Raw genomic sequence first — 12,657 nt, 5'->3', positions numbered from 1 at the left:
ACAGGTGGATTGTATTTATCATCATTAGTCATTTAGGTCAACATTGGATCATTCAGAGATCCTCACTGAACTTCTGGAGAGAGTTTGCTGCACTGAAAGTAAAGGGGCTGAATAATTTTGCACGCCCAATTTTTCAGTTTTTGATTTGTTAAAAAAGTTTGAAATATCCAATAAATGTCGTTCCACTTCATGATTGTGTCCCACTTGTTGTTGATTCTTCACAAAAAAATACATTTTTATATCTTTATGTTTGAAGCCTGAAATGTGGCAAAAGGTCGCAAAGTTCAAGGGGGCCGAATACTTTCGCAAGGCACTGTATATAGCTCAATAGTAATGTTACAAAACTCTGAATGAGTACTGCACATACCGTAGGAACCCTATGTGGCATGTAACATAAATAAATAACACACATTTAAGTCTGTCTTTATTGTTCAAATATTATTCATTGGGCTTTTGTATTAAAATAATCAAAATGACCAAAACACCTTTAGAAATAATATTTGTCACAGAAATGCCTACTAGAGTTTTCTCTAAGGTTCATTAAAGACAACATTTTCCAAGTAAAATTTACAATGAAAATCATGCATCATTAAATATGGAAATCCTGAATTATACTAGCAATCGGCAAGATCTGAGATGGTGCCTATTAAATTAAAGAAAGATATCCTTTATTTTATTAAGGTAGAGTTCATATTCAGTTAAATGTAAATGTGAAATGCAATATTCTACTCTTTTTGATTTATTGCTGCTAGTACATTGTTCAAAGACCCATGTTACATTTCAATAGGGGACAATATTTATACGTTAAAATGTAAACTACTCTTGTATGCCTGGCTCTACTCACCAAATGAAATTGGTATGATTTAAAACATAAATTAATAAACACATTTGAAAGTGTGCAGAGAAAGGCAATCTTCCTATTTTTCATTAGGATCCTTTAATATTTCATTGAAGTACCACACTCCCATTACAACACAGGGCCTGCCTCTCCCTGCTTGGTGGGTGATTTATAGACAAATGCATTGCTTTTCCACCACACATTTTATTAACAATGTGCACAGACATCTCCATTGCAGGAAAATAGCGATGAAGCTGAAAAAGTATTGCTGTTTTCTGTTTGGTTCTATGTATATGTAAATGACCTAGGTTGAGTATGTTAGCATTGTGTAGGCTTATTCTGTTGTTTAAAATTGCCACCTGTCACCAAATAATCTACAGTAGGCTTACCCACCACCCTTACTAGTAGGTAAAGACTTCTGAAAGAATTGTCATAATACTATTTGAAAAGCATGCATTTTGCAATATTCTTGCATTTTGATAATGGGATAGTTATACAGAAGGCAGTTAATATTTATAGAGCAAATGTTGCCAGTCTGGATGTAGTCATCACTCATTACACAAAACTGCAGTTTGCCTTCAGTGGATATGGTTTTATTATAATACACTCCTCTTACTTTATCAGAACTTGTTTTGTCATACATAGCGCCCAAGCTATAGACTAGTTTGATTTATTGAGTGTGAGCATAATGGGGCATGGACTCGCTATACTGAGTAGATCTGGAGTGCTGATTTCTATAAAGAGATGAGTCCTGAGTGGCCTTTGAGCTTTAAACAGTTCAGTTAATTAACATTTGATCCCACCTATCCTTGCATCTATGATGTTCATTCTCAATTCCATTTCAAAGCCTACTGAACCCATTCAACCATCTTGCCCTCCTAGAGCTAGTACAACATATGCTGTTATATGAGGATTGCAACAAGGTTTCAAGTGGCCTCCTCCCGAAACTGATGGTGGCTTATCTTACCTTGTTGGGTAATGGCAGACCTGTGAAGGCTTGTGACAGGAGACAGATGTTCTCTTTACCTCTCAGCAGAGGCATGTCAGTAAGCATGGGATGCCTTTGTGCTGGTAAAGTACACTGACATCAAGTCCCAAAAATAGAAGAGGGAAAAAGGCACATTCTCTCTTTCTCTCTCTCTTTCTCCCCCCCACCACCACCATTACGAGCAGGTCATGGACTGTTCTCTTTAAATGCTCTGTGTACCTAGAGCACAGTCAGATCAGTAGGTTATATTCTGTAATGGGAAGTCATTAGCTTTGGGTCTGTGTGCTGTGTGTTCTCAATCCCTTGCTGTTACATTCATATTTTATATCTCATGTTTCACACAGTATTAACAGCTGCAGCTTGTTTTCACCATCTGTAGACAATTACTTTGAGTTTACTTGGCTTTGTTATAATAGCATGTTTTCATCTAGCATCTCTCTCAAAAGGCACCATACCGCAATCTCTGACAGGTGCTGAGGAATTTGCTCAGGAGACACAGTGAGTTGAATTATTATTGCATTATTTAGTCTTGAAATAAACAAACAAGTTCCTTACAAACATTGTGTGCTACCAAGTCTGCATTGTGTAGCTATTACATTTCACGTGTTCAATTGTTCTGTGCAGCCAATTATTATTCATATCAACTAGCAAGTACCCCCATTGCCCCTTAACTCCAACAGGCCACCGTTAATATGTAATACTTCCCCGACCGTACGCTCTCATTTGCTCCTCACTATCTCTTTGTTCTGTGACCTTTCTACATTCACCTTGCCTTGTTTCACCTATTTTCTATCACCAGAATAGCTCAGATTCCTCAGTCTAGTTTCAGTATAATAACTTGACACTTCACATTGCATTAGTCTTAGTCCCGACAACAAGGTTATGTGACCTATAGTGTCAGAGAGCATACTCCATACTTGCCTGGAGTAGCTATTTATCAAGACAGCTTTGGGCCACCTATGATTCATAGCAGAACAAATACAAATATGAGGCTGTGGCTAGTGGCGATGGCTAGAGGCAATGTTTGTGTGACAACAACACCTTTAGTGACCACCATAAAGGCTATACAGTAGCTCTCTCTAGAAAGGATAACCATGGCACAGGACTTGTGAAAATGCATATTTTTATTTTATTTACCCTTTATTTTATCAAGGATTGATACCCTAGACCAAGGTCTCTTTTACAGATGAAGCCCTGAATTCCAGAAATAAATTCAGGAAGTCAGTTTGATTGTTTTTATTATCAATAAATACCTTCTACTCCTCAGTGTCTTCACGAGTCATAAACAATTGATGGTGTTTTTTCAAATTCTGAATGGTTATTTATTTCCGGTATTTACTTCCTGATTTGACTGCCTTCAATTCGATTTGACCCCATCCTTGAAGTCCAGGAGTTTTTTTGTGACCTGACCAGGTAAAGCTCAGGTGCCTAAATACATACATTATTCCCAATAGAATGATGTATCAGGAAAGATGTTATGCTATCACAAAGGCAGATCCACAGTATCAACTTTGACAATGAGCGTAGAAGCTAGCCAAGCATTGTACTGGCCAGGGTGGGGTGGATAAGGGGAGACCCAGGGCCGGACAGAAGGAGGTTGTGTTGTGAACCCTGAGGAGGTTGTTAGGAGACACCTGGCATGACCACTGGCATGATGTCATACTTCACATGTCATCACTCATCCCGCTGGCACTAACAATGACGAGCATAGATACTGACCATTCATACTATCATGACAAACAAACGTGTTAATGTGAAATTCAGAAATGTTCCAAATGCATACAAATATTGTTTCTCTCAAATTTTGTGCACAAATTGGTTTACATCCTTGTTAGTAAGCATTCCTTCTTTGCCAAGATAAGCCCTCCACCTGACAGGTGTGGCATATCAAGAGCAGCATGATCATTATACAGATGCACCTTGTGCTGGGGGCAACAAAAAGCCACTTAAAATGTGCAGTTTTGTCACACAACACAATACCACAGATTTCTCATGTTTTGAGGGAGCGTGCAATTGGCATGCTAAAATGGCCCCGGAGGCAATTGCAGCAACCAATTGTGCTATTATGTGTTTTTTTTCATGTTATTTGTAACCTATTTTGTACATAATGTTTCTGCAACCGTATCTTATGACAGAAAAGAGCTTCTGGATATCAGGACAGCGATCACTCACCTCGGATTAGACTAAGATTTTAGTCAGCTGTATAAGGAAATAAGCAAAAAGGAAACCACTCACCCAGAGGCGTCGCTCCTAGTGGCCGGAGACTTTATTAATGCAGGGAAACTTAAAAAAGTTCTATCAAATCTCTATCAACATGTTAAATGTGCAACCAGAGGGGAAACAATTCTAGATCACCAGTACTCCACACACAGAGATGCATACAAAGCTCTCCCTCGCCCTCCATTTGATAAATCCGACCACAACTATATCCTCCTGATTCCTGCTTACAAGCAAAAATTGAAGCAGGAAGCACCAGTGACTAGGCCTATAAAAAAGTGGTCAGATGAAGCAGATGCTAAACTACAGGACTGTTTTGCTATCACAGACTGAAAAATGTTCCGGAATTCTTCTGATGACATTGAGGAATACACCACATTAGTCACTGGCTTTATCAATAAGTGCATCAAGGACGTCGTCCCCACAGTGACTGTACGTACATACCCCAACCAGAAGCCATGGATTACAGGCAACATTTTCACTGAGCTAAAGGGTAGAGCTGCCGCTTTCAAGGTGCGGGACTCTAACCCGGAAGCTTACAAGAAATCCTCCTATGCCCTGCGACGAACCATCAAACAGGCAAAGCATCACTACAGGGCTAAGATTTAATCATACTACACCGGCTCCGACGCTCGTCGGATGTGGCAGGGCTTGCAAACTACTAAAGGGAAGCACAGCCGCGAGCTTCCCAGTGACACGAGCCTACCAGACGAGCTAAAACACTTCTATGGTCACTTCAAGGCAAGCACCACTGCAGGGCTAAGATTTAATCCAAGATTTAATACATGAGACCATTAGCTGTTCCGGACGACTGTGTGATCATGCTTTCCGCAGCCGGCTTGAGTAAGACCTTGAAGCAGGTCAACATACACAAGGCTGCGGGGCCAGATGGATTACCAGGACGTGTGCTCCGAGCATGTGCTGATCAACTGGCAGGTGTCTTCACTGACATTTTCAACATGTCCTGATTGAGTCTATAATACCAACATGTTTCAAGCATGGCCGGGTGGTGCCAGAATAACAACAACCTATCCCTCAACGTAACCAAGACTAAGGAGATGATTGTGGACTACAGGAAAATGAGCACCGAGCACGCCCCCATTCTCATCGACAGGGCTGTAGTGGAGCAGGTTAAGAGCTTCAAGTTCCTTGGTGTCCACATCAACAACAAACTAGATTGGTCCAAACACACCAAGACAGTCGTGAAGAGGGCACAACAAAGCCTATTCCCCCTCAGGAAACTAAAAAGATTTGGCATGGGTCCTGAAATCCTCAAAAGGTTCTACAGCTGCTACATCGAGAGCATCCTGACCGGTTGCATCACTGCCTGGTACGGCAATTGCTTGGCCTCCGACCGCAGGCACTACAGAGGGTAGTGCGTACGGCCCAGTACATCACTGGGGCTAAGCTGCCTGCCATCCAGGACCTCTACACCAGGCGATGTCGGAGGAAGGCCCTAAAAATTGTCAATGACCCCTGCCACCCCAGTCATAGACTGTTCTCTCTACTACCTCATGGCAAGCGGTACCGAGTGCCAAGTCTAGGAAAAAAAGGCTTCTCAACAGTTTTTACCCCCAAGCCATAAGACTCCTGAACAGTTAATCAAATGGTTACCCAGACTATTTGCATTGTGACCCCTCCAACCCCTCTTTTTACGCTGCTGCTACTCTCTGTTTATCTTATATGCATAGTCACTTTAACTATACATTCATGTACATACTACCTCAGTTGGCCCGACCAACCAGTGCTCCCGCACACATTGGCTAACCAGGCTATCTGCATTGTGTCCCAACACTCGCCAACCCCTCTTTTATGCTACTGCTACGCTCTGTTCATCATACAGTATATCCATAGTCACTTTAACCATACCTACATGTACATACTACCTCAATAAACCTGACTAACCGGTGTCTGTATATAGCCTTGCTACTGTTATTTTCAAATGTCTTTTTACTGTTGTATTGTTTCTTTACTTACCTACACACACACACATACCTTTTTTTCTCTCTCTCTATTGGTTAGAGCCTGTAAGAAAGCATTTCACTGTAAGGTCTACTACACCTGTTGTATTTGGCGCACTTGACAACTAAACTTTATTTTGATTTGATTTGACTGGAGGAATGTCCACCAGAGCATTTGCCAGAGAATTTTTCAGAATTTGGCAGTATGTCCAACCGGCCTCACAACTGCAATTTGGCAGTACGTCCAACCAGCCTCAAAACCGAGAACCACGTGTATGGTGTTGTATGGGTGAGCAGTTTGATGATGTCAAGGTTGTGAACAGAGTGCCCCATGGTCTTAGTGGGGTTATGGTATGGGCAGGCATAATCTACAGACAACGAACACAATTGCCTTTTTATTCATGGCAATTTGAATGCACGGAGATACTGTTAACGAGATCCCGAGGCACATTGTCATGTCATTTGTCCGCCGCCATCACCTCAAAGTTTCAGCACGATAATGCACGGCATGTCGCAAGGATCTGAATACAATTCCTGGAAGCTGAAAATGTCCCAGTTCTTCCATGGTCTGCATACTCACAAGACCTGTCACCCATTGAGCACGCTTGGGATGCTCTGGAATGATGTGTATGACAGCGTGTTCCAGTTCCCGCCAATATCCAACAACTTCGCACAGCCATTGAAGAGGAGAGGGACAACATTCCACAGGCCACAATCAACAGCCTGATCAACTCTATGTGAATGAGATGTGTCGCACTGGCTGCATGAAGCAAATGGTGGTCACACCAGATACTGACTGGTTTTCTGATACACGCCCTTACCTTTTTTTTAAGTATCTGTGACCAACAGATGAATATCTGTATTCCCAGTCATGTGAAATCCATAGATTAGGGCCTAATGAATTTACTTCAATTGACTGATTTCCTTATATGAACAGTAACTAATTGTTGCATGTTGCGTTTATATTTTTATTCGGTATATTATGCTTTTTTCTTTGTGTTCACTGTTTCATTTGTCAAAGTACCAAAGTGAGCACTTTTCATATGGTGTATGAAAAGTAATACTGGAAGTTCCTGCAAGTATTATTGCAAAAATAAATATATAATTTTCTATTGTATTCAATTTCTCAGATTTTTCATTGCATGTAGGCACTTTTCTTTTCTGTGCCAACTATGTTTCTGTGTGTGCGTGCATGTGTGTGTGTGTCCACTGGGTCTCAGGCCCTTTGTCTGCTTCCTGGTGGTGTCTGGGAGCTCAGGTCTTCAAGGCACCAGGATCATTTTCCCTCTGTAGCTGTTGTCACTAGTATGGACCCAACTAATTCATCTTGCTAATGGCAGGCGGCTCAGTTGAGCGCTATTATTGTTTTTATTATTTCAATTGTTTTATGCTGGCTGCAGTTCCTCTTTTTCCTTGATGTAATACAATTAGCAAAAGTACACTTAAGAGAAACAGCTCTTTCTATCCTCAGCTCCCTCAGCCATGTTTCTTTGTATTTATTTTATACAAAAGTACAGAAGAAATTAGTCAAATACAGGAGTGAAGATACTACTGTTCAGTCACAGAATAAGAAAATGACGAAGGCATCTAATCATTTAAAAATGAATGCGATTTTCTTTTTCAAAACACAAAAAATTATTTGGTTAATTGTCTTGATATGAATGTATATTTTTTTTAACTGGGGAACCAAGTGAACTTAAAATAAATATAGTCGGTTATAGAATCACTGATGCATGACTCTCAGGAGACCGGTCGACATGAAGTGACACCAGCCTGATTTCAGTCATGACTGGAGGAAGGTCATCGCCACACAAATGAAGAAAATGTGAAGTAATTGGGGGTCTAAAAAGTCCTCAGACAGAACTCTCTGGGCGCAATTAAGCCCAGCATCGGTAACCAGATCTCCTCATCGACATTCTCAATAAAAGGATATTTACAGAATCTACAAAATACTCAGGCCCCACAGCCTTACAGACGTCGGAGGCGTTTTACTACATGAAGAATCAAAAGAATTTGCACTTTGTGGTTTTAAGATGTGGTTCAAATGCTATTGTTTGTTGTGTGCAAAAATTGACCTGGACTTAAAATCGAAGGTCTCATCCACATGTATGGATATGAGGAGAATACATTTAGGAAGTGATGCAACTAGAAATGACAGCATGGCCTGTCCAGAATCTGTATCTCGTATCTTCATGGCATGAATATCAAAACCTGGTACAGTGTCCGGCCACACCACAGGAATTCATTACCATCTTTGCTAGTCTGACACAAATGAAGTCCTGGCACTTGCAGTCTACCCTCTCAGACCACCATACTTCATCATAAGCCATCTTTAATTTGTTTGGTTGTCAGAGACTGCTGTTGTCAAGTCTGTAGCGAGGGGCAGCCTGTTCGTTTACAGCTCTCTTTGTCACAGTATGTCAGGGCAGCAGGGGCTGGTTGGAAGTGGGTGGATGGTTACTCACACACTGATCCTTCGCTTGACTTTTTCAACCTCAAAACGCCTCCAGGACAGTTCTCTAATTAGCACCTACAGCTATGAATTAAATATACAATCCCACTAGTAGTACTGTCTGTCACCCTTGACCTTTGCAGTCCCTGTGGGAAACATGACCAAAGAGGGAGGTAGGCATACAGACTGAGGCACATCAAACCAAATTAGCACAGACAGGTTTTTAACAAATGAGAATTCACAGCTCAGAGAGGAGCTGGGGCAATGGAGGGTTTTGCATTCCAACTCCATTTCCAAATGGTATCTAGCTAGGGGTATGGAACACATTTGAGCTTTTCCTCTCTCTCCCTCTAGAGAAATCAGCCTGTCTCTGAGTCTTCTCAGAGCAGCCGCTTTTCACATCTACGCATCTCTGTTCACTCTCCATCCTCCTATTGATTTCTTATGAGAAAATAACCAGCATGTCTGAATGAGAGTCAGGAAGTTGTTTGAAAATGGGATTGTTCAGCTTATCTGTATTTAGTGTGCAACTTCAAACCCGTAAAACACACACACGCAAAGGAATGTTCACGTATTTTCAGTGTATTAGCTGTGTAAGCGAGGAATTTTCTTTTTGCAATAAAGGTAATGATCAGACGCCCCATCTCTCTTCAGATTGCCTAAATCACCTTAAAATCTAACACAGAGAAGCTGAGCAATATGGATGGCAGCATTTGTCGTAGCACCAGACCCTCATTAACAGAAAGAGCCAACTGCTCGTGGCCTTATATCCCCAGGCAAGCACAATGAATGGAAATGGGATGAGATCGTGGGGAATACAAGTCCTTCTCCATCCCCACCACAGAGGGAGCTGGTACAGGGACAGAGTGGCTCTAGAGCTATCCAAATAACATATATATTATATTATTATTAAATTAAGACCTTCACAATTAAAATCTGGTAATGTTAAACAAATGTTTTACAATTAATGTATTGTAGCTGAAATTAACACACTATTTATTCAGGTTAATGGAGTGAAGGTAATATCCTGCATTGATTAATGATATCACACATTCATTATTAGTACGTTTTCAGAAGACTGAACTGTTGAATTTATAAACACAAATTGGTCCTCTGATCAGTTTAACACGACTCAGGGTAAGACCCAGATGCAGAAATGTTGATTCTCAGCAGACAAAGGGCTGTGATAGAGAGGTTTGATCCTAGACACATGAAAAGTGGAATCTATACGGAGGGTGCTGGGCAACAGAAGACGAACAGCAGAGGGGCTAAGAACCTTAGAGATGGGGAAAGATGGGGATCTGCCTCTCTCCACCAGGAGGGGCAGATCCCGAGTGGACAGCCATACCCTCTGCCCGAGACGATAGCGGGGAGCAGGGGTCTGGTGGAGGTCCGCCTGTCTCTGATACCTGGAGGTGGTCTTAAGAAGAGCGGACCGGGCTCTCTTCCAGGTATGGCGACAGCGGAGGACGAACATCTGATATCCCATGGAACACTTGAAAGGAGAGACTAGCAGCCGAGCAGGGAAGGGTGGTCCATCCACACAAGTTTCTGGCTCCAGTTGGTGGGGTTGGCAGAGAAGAGGCAACGAAGAGCCGTCTCCAGGTCCTGATTGGCTCGCTCTGACTGGCTGTTGGACTGGGGGAAAAAACGGAGGACAGGCTGGCTGAAGAGCTGGGCCATTTCCTTGGCTGAGGGTCACTTCGGAAGGGGAATGAAATGGCCTGCTTTGGAACTCCACCACCATAAGGATAGTGATGTTGCCATCTGATGGAGGGAAACCAGTGACGAAGTCCAGGGATATATGGGACCAGGGGCGGTGAGGAACAGGGAGTGGATGTAGGAGGCCAGCTGGAGCTTGCTGCTGGGTCTTATTCTGAGCACGCACAGTGCAGGTAGCGTCTAACGTGGAGACATCAGGAACCATGGTGGTCCACCAAAAACATTGTTGTACAAAGGCCAGGGTCCGATGGGAGCCAGGATGGCAGGCAAGTCTGGAGGAAGGAGCCCATTCCAGGACCGGGGAGAGGCAGAGTCCGGGACAATAATCCAGTCAGCTCTGAAAAAGATTGGTAAAAAGACCAATTCGTGAAAAAAGATCAGAATTGGGCTGCCTGTGTAAACTCACACAGTCAGAGGCAGACTGGCCGTCTGGCTTTTGGGCAAATGCCAGATGGGCTGGTAAATTTTAGCCTAGTGAAGGGAGATACATAGTCAGTTGTATAACTGAATGCCTTCAACTGAAATGTGTCTTCTGCATTTAACCCAACCCATCTGAATCAGAGAGGTGTGCAGGGCTGCCTTAATTGACATCCATGTTGTCAGTGCCCGGGAACAGTGGGTTAACTGCCTTGCTCAGGGGCAGAATTACAGATTTTTACCTTGTCAGGTTGGGGATTCAATCCAGCAACCTTCCAGTTACTGGCCCAACGCTCTAACTACCAGGCTACCAGGGGCCTGTCTACATTTTTTTTTTTCACTAATTGATCATTATCTGGAAAAAACTAGGGCTTCAATTAACAAAATGAGGGCCTCTAGAAAAAATGGGTTGTGTGTTAGAAATGCCAGGGACGATTTATGGTCCCAGTCCGCCCCTGCCTGCAGTTGTATCCCGCCACCCCTCCATGTTTGTTAATCACCCTCACTAGGACACACAAACTCCCCTAGGCTCTTTACTAAAAAGCAATAAACACTGTATCACACTGACTTACCAACTGGCAAATTCCTGCAACAGAGGAACAAGAAAAAGTCAGACAGCAAAGTGTAGTGGATTCTCTTCACATGGGGCACCGTTTATGTATTATTCACTATTTACATGAAGGTTATTGTAGGGTCGTTTCACCAATTAGGTGCCTTTTGAGTAGTGTAACTTGTTAAAAAAAATTGGTGTGCAACTTAATAATTAAAAAAATTCCCATCTATTAAGTGTCAAATAAAGTAACAGCGTTGACTATAACAGGGTTGACGACTTCCTCTTAAATTGGTCGGATGAGCTATGGGAGGATGGGCTTACTGTAATGGCTGGAAGGGAATAAATGGAACGGTATCAAACACATCAAGCATATGGAAACCACATGTTTGAGCCTATCCTCTTATAGCTCCTCCTACCAGCCTCCTCTGTTGACTATACAGATAACATGCAGCAAAAATTACTGTGTAATAAAGCAAACCAAAAGGACCTTCAAATGGACATTGTGACAGGTAAGAGCAATCTTGGCCTCCGTTAGCTACAAATGACTCTTTTGAAGCAGCACATTTCAGCAGAGGTGTCACAACAATACATGTTTGTGTTGTAAAACTACCAACTCGCAAAGTGCCATTCTAATTCATGTCTGTCATGGGCATGTTGTGAACAGAATGCCACGGAGCCTTCATAACAAGTGAGTACAGCTCTGATTTGCGGCCATGAGATTGCGAGAGTGAAAGGGATGTGTGAACGTGTTAACATGTCATAGCCATCAAAATCTAGTAAACTTTGTCCACCATCTCAAAAGTGATGATCTAGCTTTGCTGCTCATCAGCATTGTTACAAAGATTGCATTGTACAGGTGTCCCGCATGTTACACTTCAAAGTTGGGCATGTGTGGAAAAGTGCATGTGTCAGGAATTTAGCTTGTTTGTTTATCTTAATGGTACATGGTAATAACAATACATTTGAGGCATAAACAGAAAGGTAACTCATAATTGTCTAATATTTGATCTGTCATTCTCACTTTTATGCAAGCTTTGTGGCTTCTCTCCCACTGCAAATTAGTGGTGTAAAATCTTATTGAGGCAATGAAGGTCAGATAACTTAATGTAGTCAGCGGGAATTTAAAAGGCATGTTAAATTTACCTGAAAAGATTTTCCGAGCAATGAAATAAGTTGTGGCTGTGGTGTTTTGAGGCTCTTTTTGAAAAATGTGTTTAACACTTAAACATGACGAGAAAGAAATGAACGGGTGGAGAGTGCAAGAGAGGAAAATAAGTGAAATGTAACTCATACTGTAGGTAGCGATATTTTGATAAAGTAATCATGGTTCCAGGAACAAGCTCGAGACCTTGATATCAGCCTTTGGTGATTCTGCGGAGCACTTCCGAACATGGCAGCATCAGATTTACAAATTGAAAATCATTAATATTTCTAACCAGGATGTGATAAACCTGAAATCACTCTCGATGAACCTGGACACATTTTCATAAATCAAAAAGATTACTTGTG

This window comes from Oncorhynchus mykiss, chromosome 6 (assembly GCF_013265735.2).
Source record: "Oncorhynchus mykiss isolate Arlee chromosome 6, USDA_OmykA_1.1, whole genome shotgun sequence".
NCBI lineage: Eukaryota > Metazoa > Chordata > Actinopteri > Salmoniformes > Salmonidae > Oncorhynchus > Oncorhynchus mykiss.
Note: the sequence above shows the minus strand (reverse complement) of the source record.